General features: G+C 44.9%; 1 long non-coding RNA gene across 1 annotated transcript; it reads left to right on the forward strand.

Moving 5' to 3' along the window:
- Positions 1-3191: 3191 nt before the first annotated feature.
- On the forward strand, positions 3192-10869 carry LOC112446628 (uncharacterized). Its single transcript, XR_003034629.2, has 3 exons — positions 3192-7107; positions 8223-8293; positions 10131-10869. It is a non-coding gene; the product is annotated as an uncharacterized lncRNA (long non-coding RNA).
- The last annotated feature ends 2273 nt before the right edge of the window (positions 10870-13142 follow it).

Here is a 13142-nt window from a genome sequence, read left to right on the forward strand (position 1 = left end):
GCTCAGTGGTAAAGAATCTACCTGCCAACGCAGGAGACACAGTTTCGATCCCTGATATGGGACGATCCCGTATGTCCCAGAGCAGCTAAGCCCGTGCACCACAACTATTGAGCCTGTGCTCTGGAGCCCATGTGCCACAACTACGGAAGCCCCTGCTCCCTAGAGCCAGTGCTCCACAACGAGAGAAGCCACGACGATGAGAAACCCACGCACTGCAACTTGGAAGTAGCCCCTGCTCGCCACAAGTAGAGAAAAGCCTGTGCAGCAATGAAGACCCAGCACAACAGTTCCCCCCACCCCGCAAAAAAATTAATGAATGAATTAAAAAGTTATATTGCAAATATACCACCTAAAATGTCTGTTAAAAAAAAAAAGAAAAGAATCACCCATAATCCCAGCTCCAGGACAGAATCTGCTTACTTTATTGACACATTTCCTTCCATGTGGTTTTCAATGAATTTATATCACAGACGCCCCTCTGTCTTACTCAAGTGCTGATTCTGCTTCAGCCTGTAAACTCCAAAGCCCATGAATCTATATTTCAGAATGATACCTTCAGTTTAGTTCAGTTCAGTCGCTCAGTCGTGTCTGACTCTTTGCGACCCCATGAATCGCAGCACGCCAGGCCTCCCTGTCCATCACCAACTCCCAGAGTTCACTCAAACTCACATCCATCGAGTCAGTGATGCCATCCAGCCATCTCATCCTCTGTCATCCCCTTCTCCTCCTGCCCCCAATCCCTCCCAGCATCAGAGTCTTTTCCAATGAGTCAACTCTTCGCATGAGGTGGCCAAAGTACTGGAGTTTCAGCTTTAGCATCAGTGCTTCCAAAGAAATCCCAGGGCTGATCTCCTTCAGAATGGACTGGTTGGATCTCCTTGCAGTCCAAGGGACTCTCAAGAGTCTTCTCCAACACCACAGTTCAAAAGCATCAATTCTTCAGCACTCAGCCTTCTTCACAGTCCGACTCTCGCATCCATACATGACCACAGGAAAAACCATAGCCTTGACTAGACGGACCTTTGTTGGCAAATAATGTCTCTGGTTTTGAATATGCTATCTAGGTTGGTCATAACTTTTCTTCCAAGGAGTAAGCATCTGTTAATTTCATGGCTGCAGTCACTATCTGCAGTGATTTTGGAGCCCAAAAAAATAAAGTCTGACACTGTTTCCACTGTTTCTCCATCTATTTCCCATGAACTGATGGGACCAGATGCCATGATCTTCGTTTTCTGAATGTTGAGCTTTAAGCCAACTTTTTCACTCTCCTCTTTCACTTTCATCAAGAGGCTTTTTAGTTCCTCTTCACTTTCTGCCATAAGGGTGGTGTATGGCAGTGAAATAGTCTGCCTTTCAATGACTAAATTTATTCAACTAATTTCCTTCTGCTGAACACTTACATTAATTCTAAGTGTCTGTTATTAAAAATGCTGCTGCATTCAATTATTTGCACATAAAGTTTGGCAGCATCATGAGAACTTATTTAAGGCGGATTCCCAGAAGTAGAATTTTTCTAGAGCCTTGGTTTGGCTAGCTGAAGGGTTTTCCATTAGAGCTGACAGTGGCCACTCTGGGTAGGGTGCTGGGGGACCAGCCTCCTGAAGGCTTTTCCGTGCCAGGAGCGGACAGGTGGCTCACTGCCCAGCACTCACAGAAAACACCGCCTTCAGTTCCCTTCCCTCCCCCAACCCCACCCCGAGAGGAGAGTGATTTCCTCATTTTACCCACAAGGAAATTGAGCCTTGATCCTTTCTTGATCTTTTTCCCGTGGCCATTATAAAACTCAAACAAGATAAGGATTTGGCAAGTGCTTTATACACGGAAACTCTCTAATCAACAGAAGCTACACCTTGCGGAGGTGACATTCTTATGACGATAGTAGTAATTCTAGCTCACTGTGGAAGGTTTTGGAAAGTGCACAAAGTAAAAAGAACTTAAAAGCTCACTTGGTTTAGAAGAACGCTTAAACACAGGTGATCATGACCACATTTATGAATTGTGCACTTTTCTGTGGGCTTCCCTGATAGCTCAGTTGGTAAAGAATCCTCCTGCAATACAGGAGACCCAGGTTCGATTTCTGGGTCAGGAAGATCCACTGGAGAAGGGATAATCAGCTACCCACTCCAATATTCTTGGGCTTCCCCTTGGTGCTCAGCTGGTAAAAAACCTGCCTGCAATGTGGGAGACCTGGGTTCAATCCCTGGGTTGGGAAGATCCCCTGGAGAAGGGAAAGGCTACCCACTCCAGTATTCTGGCCTGGAGAATTTTTTCTGTGGGTATGTTTTACATCAATGAAAGATTTTTAAAATACTAATAAGAAGGAGGGGAAACAGTGGAAACAGTGTCAGACTTTATTTTTTTGGGCTCCAAAATCACTGCAGATGGTGACTGCAGCCATGAAATTAACAGATGCTTACTCCTTGGAAGAAAAGTTATGACCAACCTAGATAGCATATTCAAAAGCAGAGACATTACTTTGCCAACAAAGGTCCGTCTAGTCAAGGCTATGGTTTTTCCTGTGGTCATGTATGGATGCGAGAGTCGGACTGTGAAGAAGGCTGAGCGCTGAAGAATTGATGCTTTTGAACTGTGGTGTTGGAGAAGACTCTTGAGAGTCCCTTGGACTGCAAGGAGATCCAACCAGTCCATTCTGAAGGAGATCAGCCCTGGGATTTCTTTGGAAGCACTGATGCTAAAGCTGAAACTCCAGTACTTTGGCCACCTCATGCGAAGAGTTGACTCATTGGAAAAGACTCTGATGCTGGGAGGGATTGGGGGCAGGAGGAGAAGGGGATGACAGAGGATGAGATGGCTGGATGGCATCACTGACTCAATGGACGTGAGTCTGGGTGAACTCCGGGAGTTGGTGATGGACAGGGAGGCCTGGCGTGCTGCGATTCATGGGGTCGCAAAGAGTCGGACATGACTGAGTGACTGAACTGAACTGAATAAGAAGGAGAAAAAAAAATCACAGACACTTGAATCTTCAACACTGTTCTCTTAATAATGCCTAACTTCTGAAGGATATTTTATACCCACCCCTCATCACAATAAACTCAATAAATTCTGAAGGTGATCTTTATTATGACCCCATTTTTCAGATGAGAACAAAGGTTCCCAGGCCTCACACAACCAATATGTAGCCGAACTTGCCTTTTCTACTAACCCATTGCTCAGATGACTGCCAAGGCAGTCACTTAGCAAAAAGAATATTTGACTTCCAGGAGGCATATGATCTTAAAACCTTTGTGTGGTGGCAGCTTCTTTGATGGCCCCCAGTGATCCCTACTCCTGGTATTCATACTCATGTATAATTGGCTACCCTTGACTGTGGCTGGACCCAGTGACTCAATTCTAACTAATAGCATACAGAATTCTAGAAGAGAATACTAGTAGATTAGGTTACAAAAAGCCTACTTACAAAAAGAAAGGTTACAAAAAGATTGTGCTCTCTCACTCTCTCTCTCTTTCCCCGACAGCTCTGGGAGAAGTGAGCCATACAATCAGCAGCCCTATGGAGAAGCCCATGTGCTAGGGAATTGATGTCTCCAGCCAACCAGCGATGAAGACCTGAGCCCCGCCAATACCCATGTGAGTGAACTTGGCAGTGGGTCTTCTCCCCTTTGCGCCTTGGGATGGCTCGTGTTGCCAATACCTTGACTGAAGCCTTGTAAGAGACCCTGAGCCAAAAGGCACCCAGCTATATCCTATCTGGTTTCCTGGCCCCATGAGCTGTAAGAAATGTGTTTCTTACTTTAGGTCCCTAGATTTTGGTAAATTTGTTACACCGCAATAGATAGCTAATAAACTTTGCCAAGCTACTGTTATCAGAAGTTTGGTGGGAGAAATAATATTCATGAAAGCCTCCTGACTAAAGAATCTGCAGTTTGCACATGTCCCTAGACCTTCTACTACCTTGGTCTTTTCAAAGAATCAGCTCTCGTTTTGTTTGCTTTATTATTTTCTGCTTTTATGCTAATTAACATTTACTTTTTCTTTTATTGCTCTTTTTCTAACTTCCTGAGTTAAATGCTTAGTTCATTGACTTTTCGTCTTTTCTTCTTATTAACTGGGGCTTCTGAGGTGGCACAGTGATAAAGAAGCCACTTGCCAATGCAGGTGGCACAAGAGACATGGGCTCCACCCCTGTATCAGGAAGATCAGGAGTAGGAAATGGCAACCCACTCCAGTGTCCTTGCCCGGAAAATTCAAAGGACAGAGGAGCCTGGTAGGCTACAGTCCATGGAGTTGCAAAGAATTTTACATGACTGAACATACATACTTCTCATTAATAAATATATTTAAGGCTATAAATTTTCCTCTGCCTACTACTTTGACCAGTTCTCATAGGTTTTCAGAAGTTCCGCTCAGTACTCCAAATGTTGCCCTTAAATCAAGCCAGATGATCAGAAAATTGTTCTCAGCGCTTAGTACATCCTTAACAACAAGTATTTATTGACTGACTGAATAGCAAAAGTCATCATCACCATTAGGGAAGAATTAGAAAGTGAAACATCAATACTATGGGATTGGCTAAGTTTATGGTGCTACAAAAATATAAATGAACTATTATGTAGTCATCAAAAATCACATTTTTTGAAAAAAAAATCACATTTTTGGGAGACCCTTAATGGCTGTGGTTCCCTGCTCGTGGTACAATGTGAAGTGAATAAAGCAGCTACAGAAGCGAGTTCCCAGGACTTTGTGATGGGCCCTCACTGACCTGCTTGCTCTGACTTGTACAGCAGCCGCCAGGCTGCCCTGAGGGGCTGCAGTGAGGAGCAAGGCCCCCAGGAGGACAGGCTTGGCTGGCCACACAGGGTCTCCCCAAGGAACACAAGCACAGAGGACTTGATTCAAGTGCATGGGAGCGAGGGCCTCCGTAGGAAAAGGGGCGAAATAAAGCCAGGCCTTAAATGAGGCCAAGTCTCGTAGAGAGACAAGCTAGGGCACAGGAAATGACTGCAAAGAATTAATGACACCCCAGTGGAAAGCTTCAGAAAGTCCCAGATTCCTGGGGCCAGGGAGGGTTCTCGAATGTCATTTTGAAGCCAGTACAGCACTAGAATCCGAGTTCTAACCTGAGTTCTGTCTCCTCCCCTGTAAAATGAGAGCAATAATGTGGTAAGAATTAGGGAGATAAAGCCTGGCACTTCGTTAATAGTTAACAGACAATATTTGTTATTTTTATCAGGAGCCCGGTGCCCCACCCGTGTCAGCTGGAAAAAGGCCGCTCACCCCCATCTGGTGGCCGAGTCTGAGCCCCAGGCTTGTGAGGAAGTTCTCCTTGCAAATTCCCAGGGCCCCATCGTGACTTTTGTGAGCCTGAGGTACTGCTGCCCTCACGGGCCCCTTCCTCCATTAGAAAACATGGATGATGTAGGTGCTAGTTGCTCAGTAGCATCCAACTCTTGCAGCCCTCTGGCTGTAGCCTGCCAGGTTTCCTTGTCTGTGGAATTTCCCAGGCAAGAATACTGAAGTGGGTTGCCATTCCCTTCTTCAGGGGATCTTCCCAACTCAGGGATCGAACCCAAGTCTCCTATGTCTGCCTGCATACGCTGAGCCATCGGGGAAGCCCATGTATTTATATATGGTGGTGGTGTAGTTGCTAAGACACGTCCAACTCTTTGCAACCCCACAGACTGTAGCCTGACATACTCCTCTGTCCATGGGATTTCCCAGGCAAGAATACTGGAATGGTTGCCATTTCCCTCTTCAGGGAATCTTCCCAATTCAGGGATCAAACCCAAGCCTCCTATGTCTGCCAGACTCTTTACCTCCTGAGCCATCGGGGAAGTCCATATATTATATATGGTGGTGGTTTAGTCGCTAAGTCATGTCCAACTCTTTGTGACCCCACAGACTGTGGCCACCTGCCAGACTCCTCTGTCCATGGGATTTTCCAGACAAGAATACTGGAGTGGGTTGCCATTTCCTTCTCCAGGGGATCTTCCCCACCCAGGGATTGAATCTGGGTCTCCTGCATTGCAGGCAGATTCTTTACCAACTGAGCTACCAAGGAAGCCCCATATTATATATACACAGACATAAATACTACACATAGATATAATTCTAATTCATGTTTTAATATATAACATTGACCCATTTATTCAATGCAGCTATGGAATAGAATTATATCTATCTGTAGTATTTGTATTATCTATGCACAGGCATAAATGCTACACATAGATATAATTTCATGGCTGCACTGAATAAATGGATCAATGTTATATATTGAAATATTTTCATCTACCTAAAAATTCACTTTTTTCTTCTGATTTTACATGATAGTAAAACATTTTGGTGGGCCCCTAGAGTGTCTGGGCCTGAGCCTCTGTGTCTGCTGCGCCTAAGGGAGAGTTTGGCTGGTGGCTTCCAGTAAGTATCAGCCATCAGCCTCCTGCTGTTGGGGGACTTTGGTCCTGAGGTCTGTGGTATCTCTGCTCATCTCCTCTCCTGTCCTTCTCCTCCCAGAGAACAAACAAATCAACTCATCCCTGATATCTCTCTGCACCCCACTCCTTGCTCGTCTCCTCCCCAGCACACTCTTTCCCAGATAGGGAAAGGTGCACGAAGTGTGGACATATGGGAAGCACTGAGATTGGGGCATCAAATGGGACAATGATGCATCCTAGTTCTGTCGCCTACAAGCTGGGAGCCACGTCCAGCCACTTCAAGCCTCAATTTCTTCATCTGTGAAAGGGAGCTAATAATATCTTCTTCACAAGCTGATTATAAGTTGTTTTGCTTGTTTGTTTGTTTTGGCTGAACCACACAGCATGGGGGATCTTAGTTCCCTGAGCAGGGATCAAACCCATGCCTTCTGCAGTGGAAGCGTGGGGGAATTCCCAATTGTGAGAATTTTAAAAGATCTTTTTAAATTAAAGAAATGAACCGATATAGCATGTGGCGTGCATATTAGATGCTAAAGAATTAAATAAATAAGCAAATGCCTTCCTTTCTTGCTTTGAGGGAGGATCCTAAATGGGCAGAGGTTTCACCTGAGACGATGAAGCCAAGTATCCAGAGCAGTGGAGACAGCAGAAGTGAAGTGAAGTTGCTCAGTCGTGTCTCAGAAGCAGCATCCAACAGCTTGGACCCGGGCTGGTGAGCACATCCTTCTGTGCCCTGGAGGACAGGGCTCCTTAGGAAGGCAGTGTCCATCTTCCCAGAGTCCAGGGAGCCTGAGACCAGAGCCCGGTGAGTGAGGAAGATGCTGAGACAGGCAGATGAACCATCTCAAGGAGCCGAATTATCACATCAGCAAGTTAGGGGCCCTATTGCTACTGAACATATCTGGAAACCATGATTCGTGATTTCCAGTCTCTGCCCAGAGAAAAATCCCTCTTATTCCCACAGTTTGTTTTTTTTTTTTTCCAGGTGGGTTAGTCTCAGGCACAGGGAGGTCTGTCTATAGCTGTGTGACACTGGGTGAGTCACATAACCTCTCTGAGCTTCCGCTGGTCCATTGGCAAAATGGGAACTGTAACTGTCACAGCTTATAGGGTAGATGCGAACTTTAAGGGAGAATATGTGCAGTGTTAAGCACAGTGCTGACCTCTGTTCAGTGCTGAATAAATAAATGTTTGCTGTTATGAAATATTATCAGGCCTGCTTGGCTGTCCCACCATGCTTCTCCATCTCTGACCAGCTGACTACCTGTTCTTCGAGGGACATCCACAGAGCTCTTACCTTGTCTGGTCCAGGGATCTTCCTTGTCTAACCTGATTGCCAGGTTCTGTGGCCTCACCCTGAGCCCCAGCTGCCGGATACACCGGGCAGCACTGTCAGTGGGCATCGTTCCAGGGCCGCCTAGATCCGCTGGAGCTCTTGGGTCATCCTCACCTCACCTGGAATTAGGGAGGGTCCTTGAGGGAGGACGGGATGTGTCGCTGTCTCTTAGCTACCCCCGTTCTCTGCTCCTGCCCCCACAATCCTTTCACCACTCACTGCAGTCTTGGTGAAATGGAAATAACAACACCCCACTGTCCTGCTCAAAACCCTCCAGTGACTTCTCACACTTGAAACAAATCCAAAATCCCCCGTTGGCTGACCAAGTCCACCTGATCTGGTCCCATCCACCTTGCAGCCTCATCTCATCCCAGCTGCTCCCTGGCCAGGCTGACCTGTAGATTCACCAAGCTCATTCCAGCCTCAACCCTATGTCCTTGCTCTTCCCTCCACCTAGAACTCTTCCTCAGCTCTTGGCTGGACCTTTTCAGGTTGGCCTTAATTCAAAAGGTGGAAAGAAAGATGGATGGATGGATGGCTCAGTGAACGGAAGGATGACAAGGTGAGTAGGTGGTTGGCCGGGTAGGGAAGGGATGGATGGATGGATGGGTGGTTGTATGATGGAGCAACAGCTGGAACCACTCATCACAGAGCTCAGAAGGGGGTATTTTCAGGGGCTTCAATCCAGAGATGCATTGCCTCTTCACTTCCTCTTCCCTCTGCCCCTCCCAGGATGTTACCCCAGCCCTTTGGACTGGGGAGACTCAGGGGCACACCCACCTACGCACATGTTGGTACTGGGTGTATTTACCTAAGAGACCATGATGTCCTATAATGATGATATAAGAGACCATGATGACATAAGAGACCATGATGTCCTACCTCTTATAAGTGGCAAAAGGAACATTTTCCCATAGAGAACATCTCTCTAGAAATGAAACAATACAGTAAGCTGTTTCTGTTACTTGGATGGTCCTCAAGTACCCTTCTGGGGGAAAGGAGACCCCAGCCCTGAGCCTGGTTGGTCCTCTCGGGTCCAGGACACCCCAATCTTCCTGTGGACAGTGGGGTCTCAGATGCCTTAATGGCCTGGTCACAGCTGATAAGGGAGATGCATGGGGCACGGAATCAACACCTGTATTACAATCCCCAGCTGAGAATTCCCACCAGCTCCCAGCTCCTGATCAGCATGTTAATTCTGTCCCAGTAAAGCTATTTTAAAATCAAAGATTCCATAAGGTCTTAGAGTCCATAATGACAACTTATTTTCACTTATTTTCCTTTTAAGACTCCACTTGGAGTCTGGGTTCCAGCCACAGGGCACAGCCACAGTGTTTCCTTTTTTATTTTATTTTTTAATTTTAATTGGAGGATGATTAAATTTTGGAGGATAATTAAATTTTGGAGGATAATTAACTTTGCAATATTGTGATGGTTTTGGACACGGTATTTTCTGAAGATTGTAGAAGAGGAAAACTCTCCCCAAGAGAGAGAAAGCATTTGCCTCCTCCTGCTGGCCACGAGGAGAACAGTCTAAATTAGGAAGAAAAATAGCTTGTCAACTGCTATAAACATTTATCTCAGAAAAGAAAGAAAAGAAAAATTGACACGTATGTGATTTAAAAAACACTTCATAAAGCTCAAAAGGGTTTTACTTGGAAAAGCAAGCTCCTCATCCACTCCAGTCTCCACAGCAGCTCAGAGGCGAATAACCTTCTCCTGCTTCCTTCCAGAGATACCCTACGCATCGCACAGGTACAAGTGTGCTATGCTCACCGTCCTGTAGCTTGGTTTTATTCCCTTAATGTTTCTGGGAGATTGTTCACATCAGTAAGACATTTTTGTCTTTCCGAAGGCTGTGTCTGACTAGTATGAGATGCAACTAATGGGAAACTGAGCTGGGCATACATTTAGTTTGAGCTTACTGGGTTACGGTTATAAGGTTCACAGTCAACTTCTAGAATATTTAGATGATTGCTAGTATCCTAGTGTAGGGAATGGTTCCCAGAAACACTCCAATTACCCACACTCACTCACCATGCCGATTTACTTGGTGCCCTGACCTAAAGGTGGAGGGACACAGGTCAATCACTATGTCACCATGACATAGGTCCTAGGCACCAGACATGGGAAGATGTGGGCAGTGGAGGAGAACCAAGATCTGCATTGTACAGAGCCAGCAGCTCGTCTATGGAAGATTCTCCCAATCCTCAGACGTGTAAAATTACACGTGGAAGATTTAATCCCCACTGATCTAGTTACAGCAGATGTCCATGCCATTGGGGATACAATTAATAACATAGCATACTTAACTATAAATACTCCATATGCTATTTTCTGTTTTTGGTGGATGTTGGGGATCACATGCAGTAGAACTGATCAGGACACCTCTGTTGCAGGACACCAACTCCTAACAGTACTGAAGTAGCAAGAACAGCTGTGTATGACTTTGAACGTTTCATATGTCATGACACATGGAGTTCTATCTCACGTGCAACATGCTTTTTTCTGACGAAATCTGCCATTCCTGGCGAAACAATATAGAAAATTTGTCTTTCTCAGATCTGACAAAATTAAACATTTCAAAAAAAAAAATTAAACATTTCAGGTTTACATGACATCACCAATAACAGATTGTGAAGCTGAGAAAAATTTTTCTAAAATAACAAAATAAAAAAGACTTTTGATCAAACCTGCTAGAAGGCTGACTTTTCTTTCTCCTTATAGAAAAGAATAGAAGAAAGTCACTGCTGTATGAAAATCATGCAGCCTAAAATTACCTAAAAAATTACAAATAAAGGTATTAAAGTGACATGTCAGGTAGTTAAGTAAAAATTTCTTGTTGTCCTGACTTTATGATTATGGTATTTGTTGGATTTTGAAGTTTGTAATTTATAGGAATTCATTTTCTAACACTAAATAAATACCTGATTTTGCCTACAAAATTTTACACATATATTTTTAAGAAGTCCCCCAATTTTACAAACTGCAGCCTCCGCAAAACTTGAGTTCACCTGGTCCTGGTGTAAAGCACATTTCTCACATTGTATTTCTGTCCCCTCTCCCCAAATAAAAAAGGTTGAAAAGCTCTGGACTTGATGTTATCTCGAAGCTTTCTTCCAGCTCTGGAATTTTCTATATCAGTAGGAAGTGTATCCAGTTCCCTCCCCCCAGCAGCTGCAACTCTGACAGAAAGACAAGAAGTCCTTTCTTGGAGTTTATCCAAGTCTTTCCTGCTGTACTTGGAGTCCTTGTCCCCTGAGGCAGGGAGTCAAAATGCCAGTGGGCAAAGCTCCAAGGGAGAGAGAAGGGAAGACAGAAAGTCTGAAGCTATAAGCTTTGGGGAAAAGGGAAGAGAGAGGTGTAGGACCAAAATTCTAAATCTAGGGAACAGAATTGAGGGACTCTCCCAATATGACAATTATGGTCACCACTCGGAACTTTCTTCAACATTTACTGAGTGCACATACATACTATGTAGTCTTCCCAGGTGGCAATAGCTGTAAAGAACCCACCTGCCAATGCGGGTTCTCCTACATAAGAGACGCAGGTTCCATCCCGGGATCGGGAAGATCCTCTGGAGGAGGAAATGGCAACCCACTCCAGTATTCTTGCCTGGAGAATTCCATGGACAGAGGAGCCTGATGGGTTACCGTCCATGCGGTCAGAGTCAGACAGGACTGAGCGATTAACACACATCAGTTTACTAGAATGTAAGTGCCACAAGGGCGGTGCCTGCCCCTGTTATTCGCCTCTCTATTCCCTGACTCAGGACTTGGCACAACAAGGTGGGAGCTCAATAACTGCTTCCATGTGTAACCTCTACCTCAAAGCTGCGCTCCAAGCCGCACCTCAGAACTCAAGAATGAATGGTACGTATCTGTCCATCAACCAATTAACGTAGGGCAATATTTGCATATTGCCTCCCTATTGGTGAAATCCATGGTCCCTAGTTTCCTTCCAGCCAGTGGAGGGAGGGTCATAATATCGGCCTCTGTGGCCACAGTTCAGTTGCGACCCCATAGACTGCAGCACACCAGGCCTCCCTGTCCATCGCCAACTCCCGGAGTTTACTCAAATTCATGTCCATTGAGTCGGTGATGCCATCCAGCCATCTCATCCTCTGTTGTCCCCTTCTCCTCCCGCCTTCAATCTTTCCCAGCATCAGGGGCTTTTCAAATCAGTCAGTTCTTCCCATCAGGTGACCAAAGTATTGGAGTTTCAGCTTCAGCATCAGTCCTTCCAATGAATATTCAGTACTGATTTCCTTTAGGATGGACTGATTGGATCTCCTTGCAGTCCAAGGGATTCTCAAGAGTCTTCTCCAACACCACAGTTCAAAAGCATCAATTCTTCGGTCCTCAGCTTTCTTTATAAGTCCAACTCTCATCCATACATGACTACTGGAAAAACCATAGCTTTGACTAGACAGAACTTTGTTGGCAAAGTAATGTTTCTGCTTTTTAATATGCTGTCTAGGTTGGTCATAACTTTTCTTCCAAGGAGTAAGCCTCTTTTGATTTCATGGCTGCAATCAACATCTGCAGTGGTTTTGGAGCCCCAAAAAGTAAAGTCTGCCACTGTTTCCATTGTTTCCCCATCTATTTGCCATGAAGTGATGGGACCAGATGACATGATCTTACTTTTCTGAATGTTGAGCTTTAAGCCAACTTTTTGCTCTGCTCTTTCACTTTCGTCAAGAGGTTCCTTAGTTCTTCTCTTTCTGCCATAAGGGTGGTGTCATCTGCATATCTGAGGTTATTGAGATTTCTTCTGGAAATCTTGATTTCAGTTTGTGCTTCATCCAGCCCAGAGTTTCTCATGATGTACTCTGCATATAAGTTAAATAAGCAGGGTGATAATATACATACAGGCTTGACGTACTCCTTTTCCTATTTGGAAACAGTCTTTTGTTCTATGTCCAGTTCTAACTGTTGCTTCCTGACCTGCATACAGATTTCTCAAGAAGCAGGTCAGGTAGTCTGGTATTCCCATCTCTTTCAAAATTTTCCACAGTTTGTTGTGGTCCACACAGTCAAAGGCTTTGGCATAGTCAATAAAGCAGAAGTAGATGTTTTTCTGGAACTCTCTTGCTTTTTCCATGATCCAGCAGATGTTGGCAATTTGATCTCTGGTTCCTCTGCCTTTTCTAAATCCAGCTTAGACATCTGGAAGTTCATGGTTCACATACTGTTGAAGCCTGGCTTGGAGAATTTTGAGCATTACTTTACTAGCATGTGAGATGAGTGCAATTGTGCAGTAATTTGAACATTTTTTTGGCATTGCCTTTCTTTGGGATTGGAGTGAAAACTGACTTTTTTTCAGTCCCGTGGCCACTGTTGAGTTTTCCAAATTTTCTGGCATATTGAGTGCAGCACTTTCATAGCATCATCTTTTAGGATTTGAAATAG

This window comes from Bos taurus, chromosome 5, assembly GCF_002263795.3.
Source record: "Bos taurus isolate L1 Dominette 01449 registration number 42190680 breed Hereford chromosome 5, ARS-UCD2.0, whole genome shotgun sequence".
Classification (NCBI taxonomy): Eukaryota; Metazoa; Chordata; class Mammalia; order Artiodactyla; family Bovidae; genus Bos; species Bos taurus.